An 11,925-nucleotide genomic window follows, 5' to 3' on the forward strand; every position below is an offset into this window, starting at 1 on the left:
ATCATGTATATGTACCCACTCCACAGATGATTATTACAACATGTACTCATAAAAATAAAAAAATATTAATCTTTGGAAATGACCAGCAATGCCCACATTTAAATAAACCAGAGCATCTGCTGTCTGGGGCAGGTGGGCTGTCATCTGACTGGCCTCCCTGTGCGAGAATAGTCCCAGCCCATGTGCTGCCTGGTGTTAAAACAGGACCAACCGCCTATCACACTGCCAGTGAGAGTAGGCAGTGCATGGGGTTGGAGAGATACTGTGGGTATTGTCCAAGGAGACATAGTTTTAAACAAGTTTTAAAGAAGGAAGATCCCCATATCCCCCGATTTTATTCTCCATGCAGAAAACCTCCACACAGGCCTTCTCCCTACTGCCCTGGCACGGTCCCTGGCTGTCCTGTTAGGCAGCTGAGGTCAGATGTCCTTTGGTGAAATTCAGCCTGTGGGGTTGAGAAGTTTGGAGTGTTTTCTGGAGGGGAAAAGTCCGTACACACACATTCGGAAGCTGTGGTGAGTTAGGAGTAGGGAGGGCTGGAAGGGAAAAGGCCAGTATGTGTTTCACCCCCCTCGGCTCAGCTGGGCTCCTGGGTGTTGGAGGAGCTAACACAGAGATGACGCAGAGTAGCGTCTATCCGGACACTCCGGTGAGGAGGAGGCAGCGTGCTCAGGCTGGAGGCCTGGGCATTGAGCTTTACAGTTTGTAAGTACTTTCCCATTATCTTATTGGGGTAAGTCAGTGGGTGATGGACATTTTAGTCATAGAAGTCGATTTTGAAATGAGCAAAATAAATTTCCCAAGACTACACACTTTAGAAAAGAAAGTAACGCCACACCCAAATCCAGAAATTTGGTGTTGGAAAGCTCCCATGCCACAAACCATTTCTCGTGTTAGCTCTTCTTGGATGCCTTCAAATTCTGTTTAAAATTAGTTTCTTTGGGAATTGAGCTGATTTTTCTCCCCAGTAGGACATCTGCATTGGAGTTCTGTGGGAAGCATTCTGCCTGAGCATGGCCACTTCCTACTTGAGAGCAGCTTCCTACAGAAGGAGCCTTCAGGTGGTAGGAAAGGGGCCTGCAGAAAGGCCAGGAGAGGACAACACCGGAATCTGGATTTTAGCAGTGGTGATGACATGGTGACATGAGCTTGGGAGAGGTCCAGAGAAAGTGGCCGTGGGGCCCGCTGCAAAGAAAACAGGAAAAGGACAGGAGGTCAATATCCTCCTCCTTCCTGGGCCAGGTAAGGCAGGTCCTGGGCCACTGGAGCTCCAGCATGCATTTGGTGCAGAAGAAAACATGAAATTCTCTGGAGCCATTGTTGATGCTGAGAAGTTTGGAACTTCCGTGTCACAGCACCTTAGAAACAGTTCAGCCAGAAGTGAGATGTGTTCCCCAGAGAGCTGTAAGTCTAGGAATGATACCACTTCCCGCTGGGTATGGACTCAGGGAGCTGGAAGGGCGCCACATTAGGAGAGAGACACAGACGGTCTGCGCTAAGATAGTGAGACGCAGCGGGTAGGACCTGCCCAAAGGTGTTGCAGTCAAACGTACTCACCCAACCCCAGTGGAGAGGTCGGGGGAGACGGCTGGAGGACATTTTGTCATGCCTCAGATTTTGACAAGTATTATTCCAGAAATGTAAAACTGATGACTAAAGGGGCCTAGGATATCTTTGTAAGCTCCTTGGTGCTGTTACTGACATTGGAGTATTTCCATTTGGCTCTTACCTTTTTGTACAGCAGCAAGACCAGCAGCAGCAGCAGCAACATAAAATGTCTCTCTAAAGGCCCAAAGCAGTACCTTCCTCAGAATATAGTATACCAGAAGAAAGAGGTGTTTGCATAAAGTAGCTATTAACTCTCTGTGCCTCCAAATCAGGTGAGTGCTGATGGGTTCAGACAAAAGCAAGGACTTGTCCTGGCCTCAGCTCAGCCCTCAACAGGAAATGGGCAGAATTTCGGCCTCCCTTGCCCTCGGACACCTCCCCTGCAGGGGCAGGACTCTCCAAGCTCACCCACGCTGTGTCCCCAGACAGGGAGGCTTGGGGGGTTGCAGGGTCCCACTCAGCCCACTTCAAGTCCAGGAAGCAGCCCTTTGCCTGCAGGCCGGGCCCCGGCCCAGGCTGCGGTGGGAACGGGGTTGCAGCTTGGAGGGCCGAGCTGTGCCCTCTGTCATGCTTTCTGAACAGTGCTGCTCTCAGTGGAGTTCACAGGGTGTTGGCGGGTTTCTCTTCTTTTCCTCTCAGGGAGTTCCTCTGACCCCTGCTCTACGCGACGGGCCTAGGCCTTCCCTTTCCCCAGACACAGTCCTGCCTGCCTGACACCTTTCGTGGGGCTCCGGGCTGGAAGCTGAGTCCCTGGTGGTATCTATCTGCTGCTCTTGCATCTGCTCAATCCTGTGGATACTTGCGGAACAGCGTCCCTGGAAAGGCTCCCTGGGCCTGGGGGGCCTGTAGGCTGGTGTGGGAGACCAGTGAATTCATAAAGATGATCACGTGCAAGTCAGAGAGAGGTGTGAGCAGCTCAGGAGGTCCATCTAGAGATTGCCTACCTGCCTGATGGCAGCAGAAATGAGGTCCAGAGAGGGCTGGACTTAACACCTGGGTTAGGTCCAGAGAGAGCTGCTTTGGGAACTAAGATTTCAGACCAGCTGATGAGCAGGGGAAGGGGCTCCTGTGAAGCAGAAGGAGCAAGGGAAGAGGTTGGGAGGAGGAAGGCACCATGGACCTTGGCCACAGTGAGCCGACACAGGGTGGGTGGGCTGTGGGTGTGGTGGGTGAAAGGGGAGAGGTGCTTGTAGGCCATCAGGGCTGACTATGAAAGGCCTTGAATTCTATGGCAACGGAGAGGCCCTGGAGTCATAGTCGCCGTTTGGGGGCTGCTCGGTCAGCAGTGTGAAGGGTGGATCGGGAAAGGAAGAACAGAGCCAGCTCGAAGGCCATTGTCTGGATGCAGACAGGAGATGGGCAGCAAGAGGGATGGGCTGAGGGCAGAGACTCAGCTCCTGGCCCAGCCCAGCGGCGCGGGGCACAGGCAGCTATGGCGCCCTCACAAGGGCTCAGTCTGGATGGAAAGGTGCTCAAGTACCACGTGTACATCAGATTTCAAGGCCTGCACATGAAGGATGTAAACTTTCCCATTTTACTGATCACATGATGAAATGACATTTAGGACAGATCTGGTGAAAGTATTAATTTCACCTGTTTTTTTAGTGTGTTGAGAATTACGCACGTGACTCATATTCTATCTCCGCTGGACACATCTGGGTTAGGGAAAGAGACGAGACTGCCTTGGGGGCAGGGAAGGACAGGGCTAATCGAGGGGCCTCAGGAGTAGCACTGAGGGAAGAGGGGAGACAGTGCAGATTTGGGGTCCCGTCAAACTGTGGCGCCTCCTGGCCCTGTTAGGGCGCTGGGAGCTTTAGGAGCTATCAGCGCCTCAGACAGAACTCCTGGCTGTCCCTCTGGCTTTCCCTGTCTCCGGGTGATGGACCACGTGCTGTTTTCTGTTTGGCTGTTGCTGCCTGTGTTGCCTGAGTTCTTGCCTCAGTCAGATCAAAGTCCTCTTGTGGGTGGTGCCGTTGGATCCTGAAAGCTTCCCTAGTGCTGACTCAACCAGGGCCGTGGATCGCGGGTGGCCCGGGGCTTGGCAAACATACTTGGAAAGCAGGGAGGACTCACAGTCACTGGAGGCCTGGCGGGCCTTCCGTGGTGCCCTCTTCTCTTTGTGTGGCTCCGACAACAGCTTCAGTCCCAGATGTTAAGGCCAAGGGACCAGCGATGTCATGTTTGCAGCATGCAGATGCTGCTGCTGTGACGGGGCATGGGGACCGGGCATGGATTGGGCCCTAGCCAGAGAGGGACAGGCAGTACACGGGGAAATTTAGGTTGGGTCTATGATACTATGGTATAGATACAGGTATGGGTATAGGTACAAGTGTAGACAGAGATACAGCTACAGAGATAGAGATGGAGATATATACATGTACGGCTGTCACCCGCAATTTCTATAACTCCCATCGCCCTTGTTATTTCCCGAGTAACTAGAATAATGTCGGAGTTCTACAGGGCTGGAAAACAAAGACCTCTCCGTCTCTCTCCTGGCCTGTTTAAGACACACCATAGAAATAGAATTTCTCTTTCCCAAGGTCGATCACAGGAACAAAGATTATTCTTCTATCTTCCCCTACCTGTCTGTCAGAGCGCCGTCAGGCGGTTCCCATATGATGCCCATGACAGAGGGTCCTGCGGGCCCCCTCGAGGAAGGAACACTGAGCAATCTGAGCAGCTCTTGCTGTGTTTCCCTCTCTGAAGGTCAGCGCGGTGTCCTCCCCGCCCATTTGCCTTGCTACGCTGCTGTGGGTGCTTCAGGCACACATGCGCAATGGAGTCAACACGAACACCCCTCGAGGGCAGGCTGGGGTGGGGCAGGGCTTCTGGCTAGCCGAATACCTGGAGGCTCCGGGGAAGGAGAACACTCCTCTCTGTGCTGGGAGGAGGCACCCCAACTCCAGGGGGCCAGAAGCCCTGTGCTCAGGACACTTCAGACCTCAGTGTGTATCCACTGAGCTATTTGTGTCCTTCAAATACCTCGCGCAATTTACCCATTTACCAGTAGTGTTTTCCTGAGTTCTCCAGCGAAGTATTTCAACCCAAGGAAGGTGCAGGAGCCTCAGTCTCTAGCTGTTCCTCAGACGTTCTGAAAGCCCCGGCTGGTGGCTGGGTCTGCCGCGGCACAGTCTTGGGAACACAGCCCTCAGCATGTGGGACCTACTGCTGTCTCCAGGCAGTGTCACAACTGAAAGATGACACCCAGCTGGGAGCTGCTTGCGCGGGTTCACTGGCCTCCTGGTGTGAGGAAATCCTCACGTAGCTGGGTTACCATAGGGATCTGTGTTTTGAGTATACTCAGTATACTAGGAAAAACTGAATCTGAGCTTGCTTTTTCTACTGAGGACTTCAGGGGTGACTTACTTGTACCTCCACATCTACGGGAGGGAGAGACTTTATCTTCCTCCCGGTGCTGGAATGAGGTTAACGTGTTGCTTCATGAGCTATAAAGTGCTTTCATATCGATTATCCCACAGGAACCGCGTGCAGGACAGGTGTTACAGCTTGTGTCCAGGTGCCCCCTAAAAGTCTCCACTCAATCATAGTTGGGGCTCTTCAGAGGTGGCTGGATCTGCAGTGCGTGATGCTGGGATCAAGGGTGTGTGATTACTAAGTCAGTCCACTGATTGGTTCGGCATCATTCTGGGTATGGATAATGAAAGGCCACCCTGGGTTCGAGGGCTACCTGCCCAGGGTGTGCTGCCTGGGTGGAATATAAGGGGCAGGAAGAGGGCTGCTGCCTCGCTTGCTGCTTGCTTTTGCTGCCTCCTGCCTCCCACCTTCCATATGATGAACTGCTTTTCCTCCTCTGCGAGCCCCCTCTGCCATGCTGCCCTGCCTCGGGGCCAGCCAATTATGGACTGGGACCGCACAAACTGTGAGCCACAGTAACTTTTCCCCCTTCAACTTAGGTTGGGTAGTGTGTCTCAACTATGAGAAAAGACAGCAGGCATGATTATAATTTCCATTGTACTGATGAAGAACCTGAGGTTCAGAGTGAAAATGACTGAAGAGAGTCAGGACAACGAAGCAGGAGCTTGACTCTGGAGCTCCACCTGGCTCTGTGCTCCCCTAACTTAGGGACTGTGATGTACAGGGTTCCAAAAGCCTTACGTGTCCACTGACTGCTTGTTCTTGCTAGGAGGACATAGAAGCATGGAGTGTTGCTCTGCATGAAACCCTGAGGCCTGGTGTTCACAGCCCTGCTGCAGGCGATGAAGACACAAGCCTTTGGTAACAATATGGATCCAACTGTTTAACTGCCCGTCTCTTATGGGTGGCAGGTGTGGGCTAGAGAGACAGTGTGAGAATCATTTGCAGGAATGTCTGTGAGGTACAATGATAAGCTCTGGTCTGATATTCTGACCACACTGTAGTGTCTGAAAGTGTAAAAATTGTATGTGTCTCTACCTCTGACAAAATTTACTTATATCTTTCAAAAAAGCTTGAAATTTGAACACAAGCAATTATTCTTTGTGATCTTCAGGGCTTTAAATGGTACGTGTGAAGATGAAAATATTAATTCCACTGTTTAAAAGGGAATGGATGAATAGTCTATTAATAATTCTTAAAATAAACTAAGGATTAGGGGAAGCCTAATACCTTGAGTTATAATAAAATAAAGCGGACACATGCTGACCTCAGCCTGATCGGAGTACAGTGTAGGCATGGGAGACCTGGGCTGAGCTTGACAAGGAGTGCTGAGACTTTAGCTCATAAGAAGGGAAGCTGTGTCAGGTGGAAATGGCATGATCTGGTGACAGCCCAGGACAAAGTCTGGCCATGTTCCTAATACTGGGCAAGGGATGCAGACGGGCGGGGTCCCTCTTCGGCCTTCAGCTCTGCAGGCCCTATCTCAGCATGTGTCCTGTGCAAGCTCCAGAGCAAAGCAACAGGGTGATCTAGGGGAGATATGCGGTTCGTGTTGGAACACGGACATACCACATTGCTGGAAAGATGCACCTTGGATGCCTGACAAAGTGAAACAGCTTTCCAAATGCTAGCAGTGAAAAGTTTCATTTCTGATGACCAATTGTTTCCTGAAAGATTGGCAGTGCAAATCATAGCAAATGCATTCTGACGGTGATAGCCACAGACAGGACACAAAGCACGGAGTGTCCCTGAGCCCAGGGAATAGTCCACTGGAACCTGTGACCGCAAGAGTCTAGACTCAGGGGACTCCGACCACCCTGCTTCATGACCGCCAAGGCTGAGAGCCTGGGACCACTGAGGCTACAGAGGCCGAATACCTGAAGGTCCACTCCTATGAAGAAGATCTTCAACCCACGCAGGGTCGTGGGCAGAGCGACCGCAGAACGGGATTTGGGTTCTGGGCCGCAGGGGGAGGTGTGCATATGGAGCCTTGGAGAAGGTACCTGCTCCGGTCAGTTCACCAAACCAGGTAGGTCTTCGGAGCCTGGAGTCCACAGAAGCCAGAACTGGTGTGGTGACGGCCATGCTTGAATGCTTGCTTATTGGTGGCCCCTTGAGCAGGGACAGGAAGCTATGCTTTGGCAGGGTTGGGACGATATTCAGTGTGGTGCTAAGAGCTCGGCTCTGAGTTTCAGTGTATGTGGCTTTGTGCCTCGGCTTCGCCATCCACTGCTAGATGGCTTCATGTGCAGAGCCTCGGTTTCTTCACCTTCCTCTGTAAAACAGGGAGAGTACTGCCTTCCTCAGGGGCTTCTGGGAGCAGTAAATGAGGTAATACGCACAGAGCAGCCAGCACTGTACTCGCCCATGTGGCTTGCCGTGTGTGGAGCAGGGGCGGGGCTGCTGCAGCTTTGCGGCTGTGGCCAAGCGGGGGCACAGGAAGGGCCCTCTGATTTGAAGGAGGTCTGGATCTCAGACTTCTGGCACCGCCTAAAGCCTCCTCCTGGGGATGCAACGGTGTAATGGGGCTTGGGGGCACCACCCAGCTCTCTGTTCCTACTCCGGCTCCAGGCTCTCAGAGCGGGCCAGGACTGGGCTGGCACTGCCCAGGCGTCAGGAGGCTGAGGTCGGTCTGGAGCCACCTGGCTGGTGACCTCAGGCAAGTCCTGGGCGTCCTCTGCACAACGGGGCAGGTTTGTCAGCAGGACAATGGTCACAGGCTGGAGTCCAGCATTTCGCCTGGCACCCAAGTCCTTCGCCGTCTCCTCTGGTCTCCAGGTCCCCCTGCCCGTGCCCACGCGGCTCCCGAGCCAGGCTCTTCTCGGTGCCCCGTTTGTCCTTTGTGTGTCAAGAACCTGGAACCTTAACGTTCCCGGAAACCGCTAGTGCAGGGTCTTGGGTGGAGCAGATGGGTGTCAGTCAGTTAAGGTTAAGTTTTTACATGGGACAGGAAAATACAAACAGTAGTAGGTTTTTCTGAACTTTTAAAAAATGTATCAGTACATGTTCACAGCACATCATAGTTACATATATTGGGGGGGAGTTGTGCACATACACAGGACATCTTAGTCCTTCACTATTTTTTATCCACTGTGTCTCTCCTTCTCCCCCTACCTTGCTCCCATTCCCATGTACAAAAGCTCTATTTGGTTTTTTGTTTTGTACCAAGGATCGAACTCAGAACCTTGCGCTTTCCACATAGGCGCTTATGCCGCTGAGCTATATCCCTGGCCCTAAAAGCTCTATTTTTATCACCATTTTTCCCTTCTCCTTTCCCTCTCCTCCTTACCCCTTTCCATTTCTTGTTTCCCCCATCCATTTGAAAAAGATCTCCTTACTTCCTAATTATCTTTTATTCTTTTCTTTCTTTCTTTCTTTCTTTCCTTCCTTCCTTCTTTCTTTCTTTCTTTCTTTCTTTTCTTTCTTTCTTTCTTTCTCTTTCTTGCTATTTAAATTTGTGTGTCTGATTTATTTTGCTTAACATTATGCTCTCAATTTGCATGCATTTGGCTACAAATGGCCTCAAGTTAATCATTGTTTATGGCACAGTAGTACTCCATTGTGCATAAATATCACATATTCTTTACTCATTCACTTGCTAATGGACATGTGTGTCATTTCCAACAACTAGCTGTTATAAATTGTGCTGCTATAAACATGGGTGTGCATGTATCCCTGGATTTATGATGACTTTAACTCTTTTGAGAAGATACCTAGAAGGGGGAGAGCTGGTTTAAACAAAATTTCTATTTTTAGTTTTTTGAGGACTCTCCACACTGACTTCCACAGAGGTTGTGCACTCCCACCAGTAATGTAGTAGAGTTCTTTCCCCCTAAATCCTCACCAGCACTTGTTGTTTTTATATTTTTTTGGTGATAGCCATTTTTTCTGGAGTAGCATGGTATTTCACTGTAGTTGTAATTTGTATTTCTCTAATAGCCAGCAATTTTCATATATTTATTGGCCATTTGTACTACTTCTGAAAAGTGTCTATTTCAGTTGCCCATTTTTTTTTTAAACAAAACCTTTAATTTGAGGGGTCTAATTCCTTTTTTAGTTCTTCATGTATTATAGATGTTGGTCTTCTGTCCAAGGACTACCTGGCAGATTTTTTTCCCATTCTGTAGGTTGTCTATTTATTCTGTTTATTGTTTCCTTTACTGTGCAGAAGTTTTATATTTGCTGTGATCCCATTTGTTGATTCTTGGTGTTATTTCTGAATACCACTGAGGTTCTGTTCAGAGAGTCCTTGCCTATGCCTTTGTTTTGAAGAATTTTACCTGTTCTATCTTCCAGCAGATTAAGTGTTTCTATTTTAATATTTAGATCTTAGATTCATTTTAATTTTAGTTTGGTACATGTCAGCTATATGAATTTAGACTGAGTCTTCTGCATGTAGATACCCAATTTTGCTGGCACCCATTTTTTCCCCTAGCACCCATTATTAAAGAGGCTATCTTTCCTCCAGTGTATGTTTTTGGCTCCTTTGTCAAAAAGATCGACAAGCTGAATGTGCCTGGGGTTGTTTCTGCCTCTTCTATTCTGTTCCATTGATCCACATGCCTGTTTTTGTGGCAATACCATACTGTTTTCATCACAGTAGCTTTGTAGTATAACTTCAGATCTGGGATTTGATGCCTTCTGCTTTGCTCTTGTTGCCCAGGATTGCTTTTGCTATTCTGGGTCTCTTTTGGCTCCATATGAATTTTGGGATTATTTTGTTAGATCTTTGAGAAATGCTGTTGGTATTTTGATTGGTATTGCATTAAATCTGTAAATCAGTTTTGGAACTATAGCTATTTTAGTTATATTGGTTCTTCTTATCTAGGAACAGGGCATATCTTCCGGTTTCTGAGGTCCTCCTCAATTTCCTGTTTTGAGCGATGTAATTTTCATTGTGGAGATCTTTCACTTCCTTGGTTAGATTAAGTCCTAAGTGCTTCACTTTTCTTGGTGCTGCTGTGAACGGTACTGTTTTCCTTATTCCTTCCCTAGTCAGTTCATTATTTGTATATAGGAATATTACTGATTTTTGCATGTTTAATTTGCTGCTGCTACATTGTTGAATTTGGTTATTCTAGGAGACTTTTGGTGGTATTTTTGGGGTCTTATAAGTAAAAGACCATGTCATCTGCAAATACTGATACTTTGACCTCATCCTTTCCTCTATGTCTCCCCTTTATTTCTCTTGCCAGATTATTCAGGCTAATATTTCTAGGACTATGTTGAACAGCAGTGGTGATAATGGACCTTGTTATCTTATTCCTGATTTTAGAGGGAAAGCTTTCAGTTTTTGGCCATTTAATATGATGTTGGCAGTAGGCTGATCATAAATGGCTTTTGTCAGATTGAGATAAGATCTTTTTATATCTATTAAAATAGAAATAGTTTAAACAAGATAGGAGTTACTTCTCTTTCATGTTAAAGCACCTTGAAAGTAGCTAGTTCAAGGCTGGGAGGTGGCCCTGGGTGTGAAGGACCAGGCCCTTTCTGTCCTGCTGCTGCCCCATTCCTAGCACGTCACCTAAGAGTGGCATAGAGCTCTTCCTGTCCCCTAGGCTGCCTGAGTAGGAGGAGCAAGGAATCTCTGAACACTAGGCAATGAAGCATGGCTGAATCTGGAGCTACTGGCTTCCACTGACGCAAAGACCAAAGTCCTTTCCCAAAAGGAAAGCTGTTATACTCACCAGCCTCCTGCTGTGACCTGGTCCCCATATGGACTGCTGCTGTCCCAGCGTGCTGCTTCACTTGCTCTCACCTCTGCAGTGTCCTGTTCTGCAGGCTGCATGAGTGAGCAAGGCCTTTGGACCCATCAGGGTGACTGTATGAACCCATGACTGCACGGCTGGACATGTGGGGCAATAGGTTTGACAATGATCCTTTTGTCAGGTACCACATCCTAACGAGGCATCCTGTCCCACAGCTCGAAGTACTAGCCCTTGCATGTGCCCTGATTATAGACAACTAAGTTAGGTAGAAATATTAAGGGCAGTCAGACAGGGAGTCAGTGCAGAAAGTACATTACAACTGTGGGTAGAGGTGAATTTGTTGAAGGCCAGACCTCAAGACAAACATGGAGTGACCGTACCTACATACCTTCCTAGAATATCAATAATGATTGATATTCTAAATAGGCATCAGTCACATGCTTGGGGAACCAGGACCTTGACCATCCCTCCCAGGGAAGTCCTTGTTCTTCCCAGGCACATTTGCTATGTGACTTGCTTTCCCATTGGATCAATATTACCTAAGTGACTATATTTATAATCTTATTGGTTGACCATAGTTTCGTTCGCCTTTTTTTTTTTTTGGTGCTGGGAATTGAACTCAGGACCTTGTGCTTGACAGGCAGGTGCTGTACCACTGGGCTGTATCCCCAGCTCTGACCGATCATACTTTTGTCCCGCCTTATACCTGCCTTGTGATTTCACACCCACCTCATGATTTTTGCTCTATACAGCCTCCCTTATAAGTGGAGTCCATGGCAACCCACTTTCCAGATCCCCTTCTATCTCTCTTAGACAGAAGCTGTCTTTCCTCAATATTTCCTACTCGTAACCTCTGTTGTTCTTTAGAATTCATTCTTTGACTTTGGGGAACACAGACTTGGTGTATGGGACATCTAGAAGGTTGGGAGTTATAACATTTCTGTTATATTATTTGGATTATGTGGAGGTCCCACACCATCCCTACATCACTCTGATGGCACTGGCACTGATCTAAGGTCTCTTGTTTCCTTCCTGGGGTCCCTTGCTAGGGCCCTGGCCCCTGCTGGTAACTTCTCAAATGATCATGGTCATAAGTGTGCATCACCTCAGGACCCACAGTGACCCAGTATCATCCTGGACTCTCTACCATGTCATCTGTAACACTTCTAGCCCTCTTGCAAATGCATGTTGTTACCCCCATTTTATCAGTGATTTTTTTTTTTTTTTTTTTTTT

At 48.6% G+C, this 11,925-nt stretch overlaps 1 protein-coding gene across 3 annotated transcripts in view; it reads left to right on the top strand.

Annotated features, from left to right (window-relative positions):
• The first annotated feature begins 1,193 nt into the window (after nucleotides 1-1,193).
• The window catches only part of LOC102023780 (aromatase), a 114,451-nt gene continuing 103,719 nt past the window's right edge, over nucleotides 1,194-11,925 (top strand). Inside the window, exons 1-3 of one of the 3 annotated variants that reach the window (XM_005376650.2) lie at nucleotides 1,194-1,404; nucleotides 1,742-1,880; nucleotides 5,753-5,844. The gene's annotated coding sequence lies outside the window, so the exon portion shown is untranslated. Of the gene's footprint in view, nucleotides 1,518-1,741; nucleotides 1,881-5,752; nucleotides 5,845-11,925 lie in introns of all 3 variants that reach the window. The other 2 variants (XM_005376651.2, XM_005376649.2) reach the window with 2 other exon arrangements.

Source organism: Chinchilla lanigera, unplaced genomic scaffold (genome assembly GCF_000276665.1).
Source record: "Chinchilla lanigera isolate Chin_1 unplaced genomic scaffold, ChiLan1.0 scaffold00008, whole genome shotgun sequence".
In the NCBI taxonomy this organism is placed as follows: domain Eukaryota; kingdom Metazoa; phylum Chordata; class Mammalia; order Rodentia; family Chinchillidae; genus Chinchilla; species Chinchilla lanigera.